This window comes from Prionailurus viverrinus, chromosome B2, assembly GCF_022837055.1.
Source record: "Prionailurus viverrinus isolate Anna chromosome B2, UM_Priviv_1.0, whole genome shotgun sequence".
Taxonomy (NCBI): Eukaryota; Metazoa; Chordata; class Mammalia; order Carnivora; family Felidae; genus Prionailurus; species Prionailurus viverrinus.
The window spans coordinates 47,618,092-47,633,498 of record NC_062565.1 but is presented as its reverse complement, the minus strand read 5'-3'; the positions used below and the strand labels follow the sequence as shown (position 1 = coordinate 47,633,498).

The window sequence follows — 15,407 nt, the reverse complement described above, 5'->3', positions numbered from 1 at the left end:
ATATCTTTAAGTATCATCAATTAGTATTAGTATTAGTATTTGACACAAAAGGTTGTTTTAAAAATCTAGTATCACATTAAATCACTTTATTGCTTCAGTAAAAAAAAGCTTAAACTGGTAATATGAATATTCAGAATAAGCATAACATAAATCAAATTTCTTACTGATTAAACAATTTAAAATTCCAGAAGTCAGGGGCGCTTGTGTGGCTCAGTCAGTTAAGCATCTGACTTTGCCTCAGGTTATGATCTCTTGGTCCATGAGTTCAAGCCCTGCGTTGGGCTCTATGCTGACAGCTCAGAGCCTGGAGCCTGCTTCAGATTCTGTGTCTCCCTCTCTCTTTGCCCCTCCCTTGCTCTCTCTCTCTCTCTCTCTCTCTCTCTCTCAAAAACAAATAAACATTAAAAAAAATTTAATTGCAGAAGTCAAATGAGGAAATATATATGCTCTTCGGAAATAGGTAGGATAAGGGGCATCTGGATGGCTCAGTCGGTTTAGCATCCAACTTTTGATTCAGGCTCAGATCATGGTCTCACAGTTTTGTGGGTTCAAGTCCTGTGTGGGGCTCTATAGTGACAGCATTGAGTCTGCTTGGGATTCTCTCTCTCTCCCTCTCTCTCTCTGCCCCTCCCCTGCTCATGTTATCTCTGTCTCTCTCAAAATAAATAAATAAACTTAAAAAAAAAACAGGTAGAATGAAGTTTTCTTCCATTGGAAATAATTGATTTCTTATAAGAATTTACATACTAATCTTATCAATCAATGCTGGCAATACTAACTCGTCAATTTTCATTGTGCCCATACTTAAAATTTTTTATGCTAGTTTTCCAATGAAAATATGGCAATATGTTAAAGTAATAAATTTGAACCATCCATTTACTCAGCCAATATATTTGGGGGCATCTACCCTATAAAGCACATAGCTAAGTTCTATGTGGAACACAAAATAAGTCACACTTTTTACGATAGTAATCACCTATTCTTTTTATTTACACAGAATCTTCTTCTTTGAGGGATACTCTATCCCTAGAGAACCTGAACCTGGTATATCAACTTTCAATGAGTAGCACTCTATCAAGATTTATTAAATTAAATAATGAAGATTAATTCTTATAGTATGATCTAAATGGGATGACAAATGTAAAGAACAAAGAATTTAAAAATGTAAGGAAAAAATAGATAGCTTTAGTAAACAAGAAAGCCATGAAAATAATTACATTATATCTGATATTTAAAAAATAATTTTCTGAGGTGTCTAAGTGGCTCAGTCGGCTGAGCATCCAACTCTTGATTTTGGCTCAGGTCATGATTCCCCACATTGTGCTCAGTGCTGAGTGTAGAGCCTGCTTGAGATTCTCTCTCTCTCTCTCTGTCTCTCTCTCTCTCTCTCTCCTTCTGTCTCTCTCCTCTACTCATGCTCTCTCTCTCTCCCTCTAAAATAAAATTTAAAAAAATTAAAAATAACAATAACAATTTTCTTACTCATAATGAACATAAGAAACAGGTTGTTTATGTATATGTGTGTGTACATATATATATATACACATGCGTGCATATATATACATAGTGATAAGACATTGTCTAACATTCGGTAAATTCTTGTGGAATTTAACTGACTACGATTCTGCAGTATTCCATTGTTGGGACTCTCAGCATTTTATTTTAGTACAATCAACCACCGGGTCCTCACTTCTCCCGTTTTCTCTCTCTTTAAATATCTGTGCTCTATCCTTAATAACATCTTTGAAATAGGTATACAACTTAAAGATATACACTTTTAAAAAAAATTTGATCACGTAGTATCCTCCATCACTCCACATTTGTGTAAGGCAGTGTCCTCCCAAGATTGACACTAATAAAGATTTTTTTCCCCAAGTAAGCTCTAAGCTCAATGTGGGGCTTGAACTCACAAATCCGAGATCAAGAGTAGCTTACTATACCAACTGAGCCAGCCAGGCTCCCCATGACAGGGATTTTTTTTTGTCAATATTTCTCCTAGTTGCTCCAAATTGTATCTTTTTCATTATAAGTTTATTTGAAAATGAAACACATTTTTGTAAAGGGGGTTGGTTGAGACTTCTAGCCATGTCTTTCTTAGAGGTTTGTTCTTTTCTTTAAAATACCAAGGTTTACACATCTACATTTAGTTTAACCTCCTTGCTTTCATTATCCCAAACTTTACATATCAGTAAGGCTGGTTTCCACCCTAAGCTGAAAGGTGAGGGTGGATGGTTAGAATTAAAAGAGACCATTGAGTTGCTCAAAGCATTTTATTGGCTACTGAAGGCTATACTACTTTGTGGAGATGTTTTAAGGGAGTGGGGAGGACTGAGACTGAATTCATTCCCAATGAATTGCAAGCATATATCTTTTTATAAACATTTATCTTTCTCAAGAAGCACTCCTAAATACTTTGTATCTCCAAACTGCTATTAATTCATTACCCTGCCATTTCTTTCCCTTTTAGTTGCTATGCTGAAGGAAGAGTTAAAATCACATTCAAATGTGTCACTGGGGTAACCAAATTTCAATAACTGTTTTGGGAAATAATGTGATCTGATGAACACACTAATAGTAAAACCCAAATAAAAAATAATGGAGGCGTTATGTGAAATTTGATGCACAAAATGATGTGCAAAGTTGATGCTCCCATAGTCAATTTGGGCACTGTGAATAACCAATGTCACTACTTAGAGATTAAATATTTTAGGTATTAAGGTGCTTAATAAACTTTCTTTAAAATTAGAGAATAAATCTCATTAGGTGAAAGAAATTCAACATTTTCCAATGAATGAAATTAATCATGCATTTCCAATATTACATGTTTTGAATTCTGTGTCAATCCTTATTTTATTAACTGAAAATCTAGCTCTTTGACTTTAATCAAAATATTGGTATCTAGACTAAAAAACCTAATATTGAGAAAAATGTCCATAAGATAAGACCGATGTCATGCCCCAGAAAGATGCTGGATTAGCATCCTACCTCAAGAATCTCTAGCTATATGTCTTTGGGTAAGTACATATAGGGGTGTTGTTAGAGTTAGAGACAAAAAGACTAGCTGAGCATTTGGCAGTAAAGATACAAAATGATAGACTATATCAAATTCATTATCATTATCTGAAAAATTACTCTAACAATATATGCTATTTCGTTATCCTTTCATTCAAAGTTCAGACACTGAGATACTTTGAATATATATTTTGCTCACAAAACATTTTGCAAAGCTCTTACATGTCCAAGACTAAAGAGTAAACCCTTTACATTGTAGGGTCTTAAATATAAAATATATATATAATATAAAATATAAATATAAAAAATATAAATATATAAAAATATAAAAATATAAAATAGTGGGTCTTCATCTTACCACCTAAGTTCAGACATGGTAAACATACTTTTTGAGTTACCTATAATGAAGAATAAAAAACACATTAGAAAGTTGGTAACTAAGGAAATCCTTCTGAATAGATACGGAAAGTTTATTTGATTACAACAAGAACAGATGTCACATAATTTTTTCTTAGGGCTTTCCTAAAAATAAATCTGCAATGTCATTTTTGGACTGTCTACTCATTAAATATGAGTAGATTAGTTTTAATTCTTTTACTTTATTAAAAATCAAGTATCTATAGCAAATTAATGGATGTTTTTACATGGTGAATTGAATCCATTTTGCTAAGGTAGAAAAATCTCATATTTTAGGAAAATAATTTTAGAATGAGTTCCCCTAAAATAATTGAGCTTCTTATAACCATGCCTATATGTCTGTAAGTGGAAAATAAGTAGAAACAAATTCTAAGTTAACTCATTATGATAATGGCACAGATCCACTAGATGTAAAGGGACCAAATACAATTAAAAGTTTAAGATTCTTCTGTTTAGAATAAACTTCACCTTCATCAAGTCAGATGGTTCCTCTTTGTCTATACATCCTCTGTATTTATTCCTTTGGTTATTTATCTTTAGGATTAGATATATTCATTGGCCTAAGAAGCCTTGATTCCTTATGGGTTAGTGAGGAAAAGAAATTTTAGGGGAATATTTTAGCCTAAGTCAAGGTTAACATGCCTTGGCTTCTATTACTCAAAGGACTGGCAAGTCTAGTTGGGAATATGACCTGCCACTGTGTCATCATCACCTCACATCTGCTAGATGCTGACAATAACCCATTCTGGGGCTAATATCCTGACAAACAGCACTCTCTCATGATTTATTTTTGGCATATCTGCAAGTATTCATGAACACTGCCAGAAAAATAAGTTATTCCTATAGGAATTCCTAGAATGAAAATTAATTATTTCCTTAGTTATGGTTATCATGTACTGATAGAAAGTTATGAAGCAAGAAAATTTGTGGGCAAAATAAGCTCTTAGTGAAATTCATTATATGTTTGTAAAATGTTAACCATAGTTTTATAACATGCTCTTGAAATCATAAGAGCTCAGAATTATAAGCAAGAGGCAAGGAAAACATTCTCATGAATGATTGTGTGTTATGTAGAGTGTTTATAATTGATGTTATAAATAAAAAGTGACTCTGATATTCTTCATTTAGACCCTGCATGAGAAAAGGGGGGGAAGGTCTGCTGGCATTTTGCTAATTATGAGTCATGATATGACTAAAACCTGGTTTGTAGAGATTAAGGAGGCAGACATATCTCCCATCTAACTTGACTGGTTCAATAGCTCATGTTTTAAAACCAGGAATATAAAATCTCACTATGTTATGTGAAAAACAGAGTAATTTAAAATTATCTATAAAAATAAAGATATATAAATTCTTTAAAACATCTGTGATTGGAAGACAATTTAGAAAGTGAGAATACCTAAAAAAACTGAAATACATTATAAGCGATGGAATTATACAGTTTAAAGTGTCAGAAGATTAGGTCAAAATTTTCACTTCCATTTAAATACTCCTTGCAGGGGCGCCTGGGTGGCGCAGTCGGTTAAGCGTCCGACTTCAGCCAGGTCACGATCTCGCGGTCCGTGAGTTCGAGCCCCGCGTCGGGCTCTGGGCTGATGGCTCAGAGCCTGGAGCCTGTTTCCGTTTCTGTGTCTCCCTCTCTCTCTGCCCCTCCCCCGTTCATGCTCTGTCTCTCTCTGTCCCAAAAATAAATAAACGTTTAAAAAAAAAAAAATTAAAAAAAAAATAAATAAATACTCCTTGCAATTGTATGACTGTTGAGGCAGAATTAAGATGTGTATCATGACAATCCTTTCTTGAAATCAAAACATGATTTTTTTGGCTGCATTTCATTGACAGTGGTGCTCACCAAATGGTCCATCTACTTCCCATACTTCTCAGCCTTTGTACCTCTCCTGCCATTAAACTGTGAGCAAAGGTGAAATGAATTACTTCTTTTTTTCTTAAGTTTATTTATTTATTTTGAGAGAGAGTGAGAGAGTATGGGGGGGTGGTGCAGAGAGATAGGGAGAGAGAGAATTTCACACAGGCTCTGTGCTGACAGCTATCCCGGGGGGTCAAACTCTCCAACTGTGAGATCATATACTGAGCAGAAAGCCACCGAGGTGCCCCTGAGTTACTTCCTACCCTAAGAATATAAACATACTGGTAAACAGTGCTCCAACTGTTTCTTCCAAAGCCACAGTGATTCAAGAGTTAACACGTTGCAGATGATAAGCCTAAATTATTGCCTTAGTCATTTATGTGCATGTGTGTTTCATTTAATACTCTCAGGTATAACACAATGGATAGTGTTATATCCATTTCATAAATTAGAAAATTGAGGAATAAAATCTGTTGCCACTGCCATGATGGGCATACTGATTAAGAATATCATCTCTTGACAGAGAAATGTTCAAGTCTTTTCTTAGCCACTTACTTCTTACATGATCTTAGCTAGGCTATTTAATATCTTAGATTCTCAATTCCTTCATCTGAAAAATGGAAATAATTATAGTATTTCCTTGTAGAATTACAAGGAGAATCCAGTGACATTATATGTTAAATTCTTAACATGTTGTAAGCACTTAATAATGGAGAAGTATTTTACTTATATCGTCACAAATCCACAAGCTGTTTGACAACTTTTAATATTTAACTTTTTTTAATGCTTAGGTCAGGACATAGACAAAATCAATTTTTAGATGGGGTATTTTCATATCACAGAGAATCAGATACAATCAAGTTCGCAAGCATGGCACAAAGATATCAATTCCTTACATGAATAGCATTCTTTCTTTGGTTCTTTTCTTTTCTTTCTTTTCTTTCTTTCTTTCTTTCTTTCTTTCATTTTTTTTAATGTGGACAATACACTTTACTACTCTTGTCCTAGGAATGAAACATTGCAGAATTATAAGTTCTGGGTCTCTCAGTAAATTCTTTTAAAAATATTTGGTTTTGGGGCGCCTGGGTGGCGCAGTCGGTTAAGCGTCTGACTTCAGCCAGGTCACGATCTCGCGGTCCGTGAGTTCGAGCCCCGCGTCAGGCTCTGGGCTGATGGCTCAGAGCCTGGAGCCTGCTTCCGATTCTGTGTCTCCCTCTCTCTCTGCCCCTCCCCCGTTCATGCTCTGTCTCTCTCTGTCCCAAAAATAAATAAACGTTGAAAAAAAATAAAAAAAAATATTTGGTTTTTATCCTTTCGTCAATTTTAAAAGAAGTACATTTTGAGGTAGGAAGATGGACACGTGAGAGGAGATCCATTGTCAAGATCCCTCTGTTAGTATTTCAGGGAGTCTTTGAACAATATTTATACCTAAGAACACATGGAATGAATGATAAAGGTGATCTTTCTAAAATGATTATCTATAGCTGCCAATTGCCTAAGTCTTTCAATGTTTTTCATTTACTCAATAATAAGATTCAAACTTTTTAGTATATGATTATTTTGATCTGTCCTCTGTTGATTTTTCAGGCCCATCCCCATCTTGTGTATAGTGAGAGTTTAACTAAACTATATTCAGTTTCTCAAATGACCAAAAGCACTTATCTCCCCAGTCCTTACACTTGGGGAGCTGATGAAAACATCCCTACTGCAGAGCTGGGGATGATTCTTTTCCAGAATGAAAATATGACCCCATTAAGAACACAGTCATTTTCAGTCACAAGCGAAGAAGTTGTTTGGAAGGTAAACCTTCTGATTTTCCAGAAAGAGAGGCCCAAAGGAGACAAGCTGACCTGAGAAATGGAGAAAGGGAAGGAGAAAACGCATTGGAGTTCCTGGATCTAGCCATACACTGTGTCAAAACGATCCTATCTTCTTCCAATATGCAGATGACAAATATATTTCTTGAATTTGCAGCTATACTATGTTTCACACAGATTTTTGTTGTTTTTAATTTTCCCTCAAATATCCTTAAAATGGAGACCCTAAACTTGGTAAGAAGAAAAAACCCTGGAGAAGCTTGCTATTGACCGATTTATACCTTCACTCCTAGAATTTCTAATGTAAATGCTTCAGGAAAGAACACAGGAATTTGCATTTTTAAGCCAATATCCTGTGTGTCTCTTATACATCTGAGTGTTTTCATACCTCAAGGAAAACTAGCTTTAAGAATTAAGAAATTATATGTCTTGGTAGTTCTTGAAAAACATCAACAGTGATGCCTAGTGCATGCAGATATTAGGTCTTCTCATCCCTGCAAGGAGACATGCAATGAATAAATGTTGCATTACTTACTCAGCTTACTGAAAATATGAAATCAATGACTATTCTTATAGAGGTATCTCCTCTGATCGATGATCATTAGTGGTCTTTACCTAACACTCTATACCAATGCACACTAACAAATGATCATTGAAATGAATGACTTCATATTGTGCTAGGTGCAGGACAGCTGTTGCAGAATCTTCGAATGTGAACTTGGACTTCTCGCTGCTGATAGCTGCCGTGGCCCGTGTCATTGCACCATCTGCTCTGCTCTCACGCACCAGCAGCTGCCGTTCTTGCTTTGGCACCATCTGCCTGGCTATCTCGGCGTCCCATCTGTACCACTCCTTGGCACTGCTAAAATTACAACACATTTCCCCTCTACTCCTAAATAGAGGGATTCCTGAGTCATTTCTCCTTTTAGATTCAGGGAAGCCCTTTGTGGAACATGTCGAGGGCTCACATTAAAAACCCCTTTCTTCTCACACTTCAAAATTTCATACTAGTAATGACTTTTTTTTTTAATTTTGGGGGAACTCAGTCTGGTTTGCCACCGCAGAAATGCGGAGCTTCACAAATGCAATTATAACAATACTTGAATGACGATGCCTGTCCTTAAAATCATCATCATCATCATTATCATATAAAATAATTTTAAAAACTCAAAATATTTTACTGTGTATAAAAGAAGAGAACAAACTCTTAGGGACATTTGCAATTTATAGTTATAAACAAATATGGTGACTGTATGCTTATTACATATTTGCTCAACAAACAAATATGCCTATAAATATTGTACTACTCCTATCAGTGGAAAATATGATATTTTTAGAACATGAATTTATAACCCAGTCTGGAAAGCATAAATGTATGTAAATGACTGATATATAAGAAATATAATTGATTAAAATCTTTATTTAGAAGAGCTAACCCCCTCCGGCTCTTCTTCAGTGCCCCTCTTTATCTCTAGAGGCAGATGACCCCCACCTGCTCAAAATGGGAGTTTTATACATGGAGAAATTGAACAAAAAAAATCTTTGGATTTACGGATGCAGAATGAAGCACAGAGCAAGGATAAATTATAAAAAATAAATAAAAAGAAGGCATGTTACATGGTAATCTCTATGTGGTAAATCAGAATTCTAATTCTAATCTTCCTCCCTGCTCCTAGAATGCCAGCAGCCAATTCTGTCCCTTACTTTTTAAATTAAAAGATTATTTTTTCCCTTGGGGTATGTGTGTGTGGGGGGGGCTCCACATTGTGATGTTTAAGGTGTTTAAATATTTTTTAAAGAGAAAATCATTGTTCTTACACAAACGTAATTATGTCAAATCAAAAACCAATCTGGACTTAGTAAGGAAAGATTTTTATTCAAAAAGATTATTATAAGGGAGAAAATGAGACTTTTGCAATAGGGGGAGAGACCAGAACTAAGTCAATTCAATTACACTGAAGCAGAGGGCTGTAGGATTTTTAAGGGCTGGAGTGAACTAGAAGAAAAGTACTGGACAAGATTGGGGGGATGTCATAAACCAACTCTGTTTGCTAATTAGTTTTTTTTTTCAAAGTAAAAATAAACTTCTCACATCTTTATGACAGAAAGTAGTTTTATAACTTGGAGCAAGGCACCCCACCACAATTAAGCTCCTATCTCTCACAGAAATAGGGAGATAGGGGTGTTATCTCTTTGAAATGATTAAAAATAATTCTGGTAAGAAAAGGAATCTTTGTTATCTAGGCACATTATATAGAAGGTAAAGAATAATCTTTCCTAATGGAGAGGAAGGCATTAACCAATAAAACAAAAGAGGAAGCCCGTTGGAACTGAGCAAACTTTGTAAAAGCAATTATCTATATTATTGCTTCTACTCAGATTCAGGTGTGATTGAATAGTTTTGCCTTTCTTTGTATGTTAATTGCTCTATATGCTTTCATATTTTAGAAAAAACTGAAGCTTTAAGGTAAAAGTATTCTATTTCTCCTTGAAAAAAAGAACGTATACACATGTCACTGTTGTTCCTCATATAAACTTCATGAACAATACTATTTATAACTTCTAATCAAAATATCCTAACTTCTACCGTACAGAGAAAAACATGGAAGGTAGGTAAATGAGAATTGTCACACGAAAACATGTTAAGAGATTAACTGAATACATGTAACTGTCAATGTTGAATTTTGTCTGAGCACCATCTTCCTGGAAAACAACAATACAAGAACCACCCCTCCCCACTCTGTGTGTTCTGAGAGGAGGCTAATCACAAAGGACCATCTTGCTTTCACATATTTAGACATAAGACACTTTTCCCCCTTGCTCACAACTCTCATAATACTTATGACTCCTTTGTTTACTTGCCTCTGTAAAACCACAGACTCATCCTTTTCTTTGAGATTTTCCTCATCCTTCTCTCCCTATTGCAATAGAGTGAATAAAATTAACTCTTTAATTTATCTGTGCATTTGCCTGTCACATAGTCATGTACATCCCTTTTATAATAATTTGTTCATGATTTTGGGGGGTAGGAAGACATTTCCTACTCACACAACGAAAATCAATGTTCTTCTTGATTATAGACACACAGACTCAAGTGTATAAATACACATATAGAGCTTACAGCTGCAATTCTGTAACTTCAACCTCGGGTCACAAGTAAACAAACAAAAACTCTCACATTCCTTCACTAGAAAGCATGAAATTATTCATTTATCTGAGCTTGCAAATAGACATATAAATGAAAATGACTAACAAACTGGAGTCTCCATCATGTCCCACCTAGTGGAGACCAGATTTCTATCCTCCATCAACCAAGAACACCAGACAATAAAACTGAATTTTCAATTATTGTTACCACTCACCAATGGGGAATAATTTACTGGTTGTGCATGAATCAGAAACAAAAAAAAAACAAAAACAAAAACAAAAACATCAGAAGAGGGGAGGGAGAAAGCAAAAGTAAAAAGAGAGTCAGAAGCATTAAAATTTCTTTGCAGTTTGGAATTCACTTTGGAAAACAAGAGAAGCCATACCTGGACTTAAGCATCCCATGAGATACCCTTCTCCATCAACACGGTTTACCTGACCCTGACAGGTAAACCCCTGGGTATCTAAAAGATAAGCCACTCTGATGTGTGATTACTCTATGGTCAAGTTTACCAGTGGCTAAGCCCCGCCCTTACATACTGGCTTCCAGTTAGCGTCTGAAGGGTTTCATTCTCCAATATGAGCTGACAGCCGTAGATCAGCAAATATTTTGAGCATAAAAATAAAAGGTACCAACGCCAACAAACAGGGAAAGTAATTATAAAGTAAAAAGAGCCAATTCAGTTTACAGTTTTAAAAAAAATGGTGAAAAATGACTACATGTTATGTAAACATGCTCCTTGTGTTATCTCATCCACCCTTACCAGAAGCAGCTTTGAAATGATTTACTCAACAAACGCAAAGGCAGAGATTTCCAAATGAGGTTTACGAGGTTACAGAGGCAAATGCAAAAAAGAGGTAGGCAGGTCCAAATTTTGAGGGAAGTGATTTTTTAACTAAGAATATAAAATGTTTCATAAAAGCTATGAAGAATCACTGGGGGATCCTGTATAGGATATGATAACGCATAAAGCAGGTTCACAAGTATTGACATTATTGAAGCATAACACATTGTATGTTTGCTTTGTGATTTTCTGATGCTTATCCTGAGCTTAAAATAAGTCACTTATTTTAAATAATGCTTAAAATAAGTCACAATTTGCCTGTAAGTATTTTTTGTAAAAGTTAGAGCCCATCATTTTTGTTTGTTTGTTTTTTTACTTTGAAAACACTCAAGTCATTTTTAACATGGTTTTCCAGCGATGAAGAAATTAGGTAACTAAAAAAAAAAAACCAAAGAAATGTAAAACAGTTATTTTCTTTTCTAAGTATATAAATATAGTGGCTTTAATATAAAATCACATGTTAGAAGGAAGGGCCCATTTGTAAGGGTACTGAATTTTTCTCATGGGAAAATAGGACAGTGTCTGTATATTAGTGCTTTAAAAACTCCTGAGAGAGAGACAGAAACTCAAGACTCTTTCTAGAGAAGTCTTCCAACTGTTCAACTATAATTATTTCTTCTAAGAAAACCAGGCGGAATTCAGGATGGCTTGGTCCAATGGGAATCTAAAACACAACCTCTCTTAATGTACATATAGAAAATATATGTGCTAACCAATTTGGAAAAAAAGCAAAGTCCTGGTTGTAGGATTTCTCAAATTGTTATTATTTTTTTTTCAAAATGGATTCAATTATGCAAGGTTGAGTATCTCAGGATGCTGCTTACATCATTGATCCCTTTGAGGACCAGTCAGGGTGGTTTATGGTCCATTGGAAAGGTAGAGGCACCTGCTTCTTTAGCAGGAATTAAGAGATGAGATGCCATACTTGCCATCTGAAGAATTCTTTAAAGTTGGAATATTTGGGTAACGTGAACCAAGGCTGCCCCTTAATGTTCCATTTCTGAAAGTCACACTTTAAGTTAAAAGTTCTGTTCTGCTGTCTCTCTCTGTCTCAAAAATAAATAAACGTTAAAATAAATAAATAAATAAATAAAAGGGGCGCCTGGGTGGCTCAGTCAGGTTAAGCGGCCGACTTCGGCTCAGGTCATGATCTCGCGGTCCGTGAGTTCAAACCCCGCATCGGGCTCTGTGCTGACAGCTCAGAGCCTGGAGCCTGTTTCAGATTCTGTGTCTCCCTCTCTCTGACCCTCCCCCGTTCATGCTCTGTCTCTCTCTATCTCAAAAATAAATAAACGTTAAAAAAAAATAAATAAAAAGTTCTGTTCTGAAAATCTCCATATATCAACAGATCATAGTATCATGGTATCTTTTTTAAAAAGAAGAGGGGGAAAAAACAGTTCTTCATAGGAGGGGGGTTTTGCTGTTGTCTTTTTGGTATCTTAAATGTCAATGATCACGAAGACTTCTGGCTTCCCTTCATTATAGACTTGCATCGCCAAGTAGGTTATTGCTTTGATTTCAGTGCCCTGAGGCTATGTGAACAATGAAAATTCTTCTCACCCAATTGACTGTAATCTGAAATTTCTTTGATCGTATGAAGTGCCTTCACTTCCCAGGGTATGAAGAATTCATCAGCACCTAAAGCCACTCATCCAAAAAGTGAATCAGAAGAGACTGTAAGTCATCTCCTTGGTTTTCTCTTTCTAGAGTTTGGACAGGCTCCACAGCCCCAGTATCTGTTATGTAACCAAACATGGCTATTGCACATTGCTCAAATGCTTCCTCCACAGTATCTCTGAATGCATGTAATGGGACATCTGCTGTAGGATCCATATACTTGTACTTCCCAAAGACTGGAAGATACTTGGCCTTGATTGTCTTCTATTCTTCCGTCAAATTATAATCTCGAATATCTTCCTCTTCCTGTACCATAATTGCAGCATTGTACACTCTCTTTAGCCCACTATTTTCATCTAGATTCTGGATTTTGAAGATCTAGGTAGTACTGATACTTGTGCTATGTAACCCATATGGAATAGCCTGTCCATTTGTCAGGCTTGGTGAAGGCTGAGGGAAGAGGGGTATCTGGGGAAGTACAGGGAGTAATAAATAATTCTGTAAAGGTCAAACAGCAAGAAGTGAACTAGAAAGGGCTCAGATCAGGGCAGAACTAGAAAGGGCAGAAAAACTGGAAGAATGTTTTTCTTACATTTATATTAAAAATTAAAATTCACTAGTCTTTGAAGTTTATCATTTACGGTTTGAATTTTTCTGGCAGAACACAAAGAAAAAATTCAATACTTCTGAGTGTTTCCCATTTTCTGAAATGAATTGGGTTTATTAAAAAAATAATTTATAGCACTGAGCAGTACTATTTTCCTTAAGAAACAATATATTTTTTTTAGCTCTTATATTATTTGGAGTTGCCAGGTTTATTTTTCAATAACTGCTAAAAATAATAAGATGATCTGTGATTAGTAGTAAAATGTGTACATTAGTTTCTGGTTTGCTAAAGCTCTATCATTGACTAGAAGTTTGTCCCCTCATTCGCTTATTTTTTTCCTAACAGCACAACTTTGGGACTGTGGAGAAATGCTAAAAATTCAACATGGCATATTGTTCAAGTAGAAAATTTGTGGAGCATATATTCCAACTTGTTTATTTTAAAAATAAGAAAACAAAAGTCTATCTTGGCTAATTCAGAGAAAAGTCATAAATAGGTATCTGCTTTGGCTATTGATCTAACAGTCTTTATGTTAGTGGCTCACATGAATGGTTTGGTTCAGAGAAATGAAACTATTTAGAGAAATGAAGTCTGGAGATCAAGTGAGTTGCCAAATTTACATTTTGTCAACTGTGTCTACTAAGCTTTAAAAACAACTTTAAATCTTCCATCTACTATTACTATAATTTCATTACAGATAAAAATGTTAACACCAACAGCACACGTCAGCCATGTTAGAAAAAAGAACACTCTTTTATATATAACATAACTTATTTCTGTGAAGGCCTCAATACATTGTCCTTACTTGTTTCTCATTTTGCTGTTGAGTAGTGTAAATTTCGCACTGAAATATCACAAGTCCGAGCACACACATTTAGGAATCATTTTAAGTGGAGTATTACCTGCATAGAGAAAACAGCTTAGCTAGAGTACATAGAAGTTTCAAGTTCATTGCTTTAGGATGCTCTCAAAATTTCATGGTAATCTACTTCCAGTTCATATACCTCAACATGGATTATCACCCTGTCTTATCGACCTCTTGTGTCACATTCTTCTTTTTGTTCTCATTACTGTATCTATTTCCCGAAGCCATGAAGTCATTGTAATGCAGTCTCCATTCTCAGAGGGCAATTGTTTTGTTCATAACTATGTCTTCATCATTTTCTACAGAATTGGCATTCACACCTGGCACAGAATTAGCATTCAATCAATGTCCATTAAATGAATGAGTGCATCATGTTGGAAGACACCAAATCCTGTTTATGTAATAAATACACCTGTGTCATGTTTACTTATTCATGGTATTTAATCATCATTTGAAACTAAACTTTCCTGTATTTTTCTTCATACCTTTCTTCTTTCAGGTTGTATGACCTCTAATGGATACTAGATTTATAGTAATGATGATGATAAAAATAACTAGTATTTGGTGTTTGAAACTGATCAAGATGCTTCAGACGCATTAGAATAATGTAATCACTAGAGAAACCCAGAGAGGTGGGTATTATGATTACCTGTGTATAGAAATGAGGAAATTAGAGCAAAGGGATGTTAAGTGGCAATTATCCTAGTGAGAAGCAGCCACAGGAATCAAACCCGGGCATCCTCACTCCAGTTTACTTCTCAGCCATTCTATCCTACAGGCTTTCACACCTGTATTTGCTTCTGGTAACCCTTTAATTTCAGATTGAGCTATTGCCTTTAACTCTTCTTCTTCCCAAACTTTTGTTTTTTGGCAGAATTAGGCTCTTCCCCACCTGATTCTTAACACAGCCTTACTGATTTCTGTCACTCACCTGGTAAACTTTGCAATATTCTTCACCAACTCAACTGATAAACATTTGCTTCATGTCCCATTTTAGTTCCCATTCCACGTTAACAAGAGATACATTTGGTATACAGTTTGAGGTACAGTAAAAGAATGGATGTTGTGTATGTTTTAGGCAGAGATGATTTTGTTGTTGGGAACCCAAACTAAAGTATACACAAACTACCTTAAGCGCACACTGGGAATTGATTTGAAGGAGAAAATAATTCTCTTTATAACCCAAGGACAGGAAATATGGCTGGGTATCACAAGG

General features: G+C 35.4%; 1 protein-coding gene and 1 pseudogene across 2 annotated transcripts in view; both read right to left on the bottom strand.

Annotated features, from left to right (window-relative positions):
* Positions 1 to 3,354: 3,354 nt before the first annotated feature.
* CB2H6orf141 (chromosome B2 C6orf141 homolog) overlaps positions 3,355 to 15,407 on the bottom strand; it is a 368,368-nt gene continuing 356,315 nt past the window's right edge. For both annotated transcript variants that reach the window (XM_047858864.1, XM_047858867.1), the window contains one exon: positions 3,355 to 3,410. The gene's annotated coding sequence lies outside the window, so the exon portion shown is untranslated. The remainder of the gene's footprint in view (positions 3,411 to 15,407) is intronic.
* Positions 12,542 to 13,049, bottom strand: LOC125165685 (protein archease-like; annotated as a pseudogene).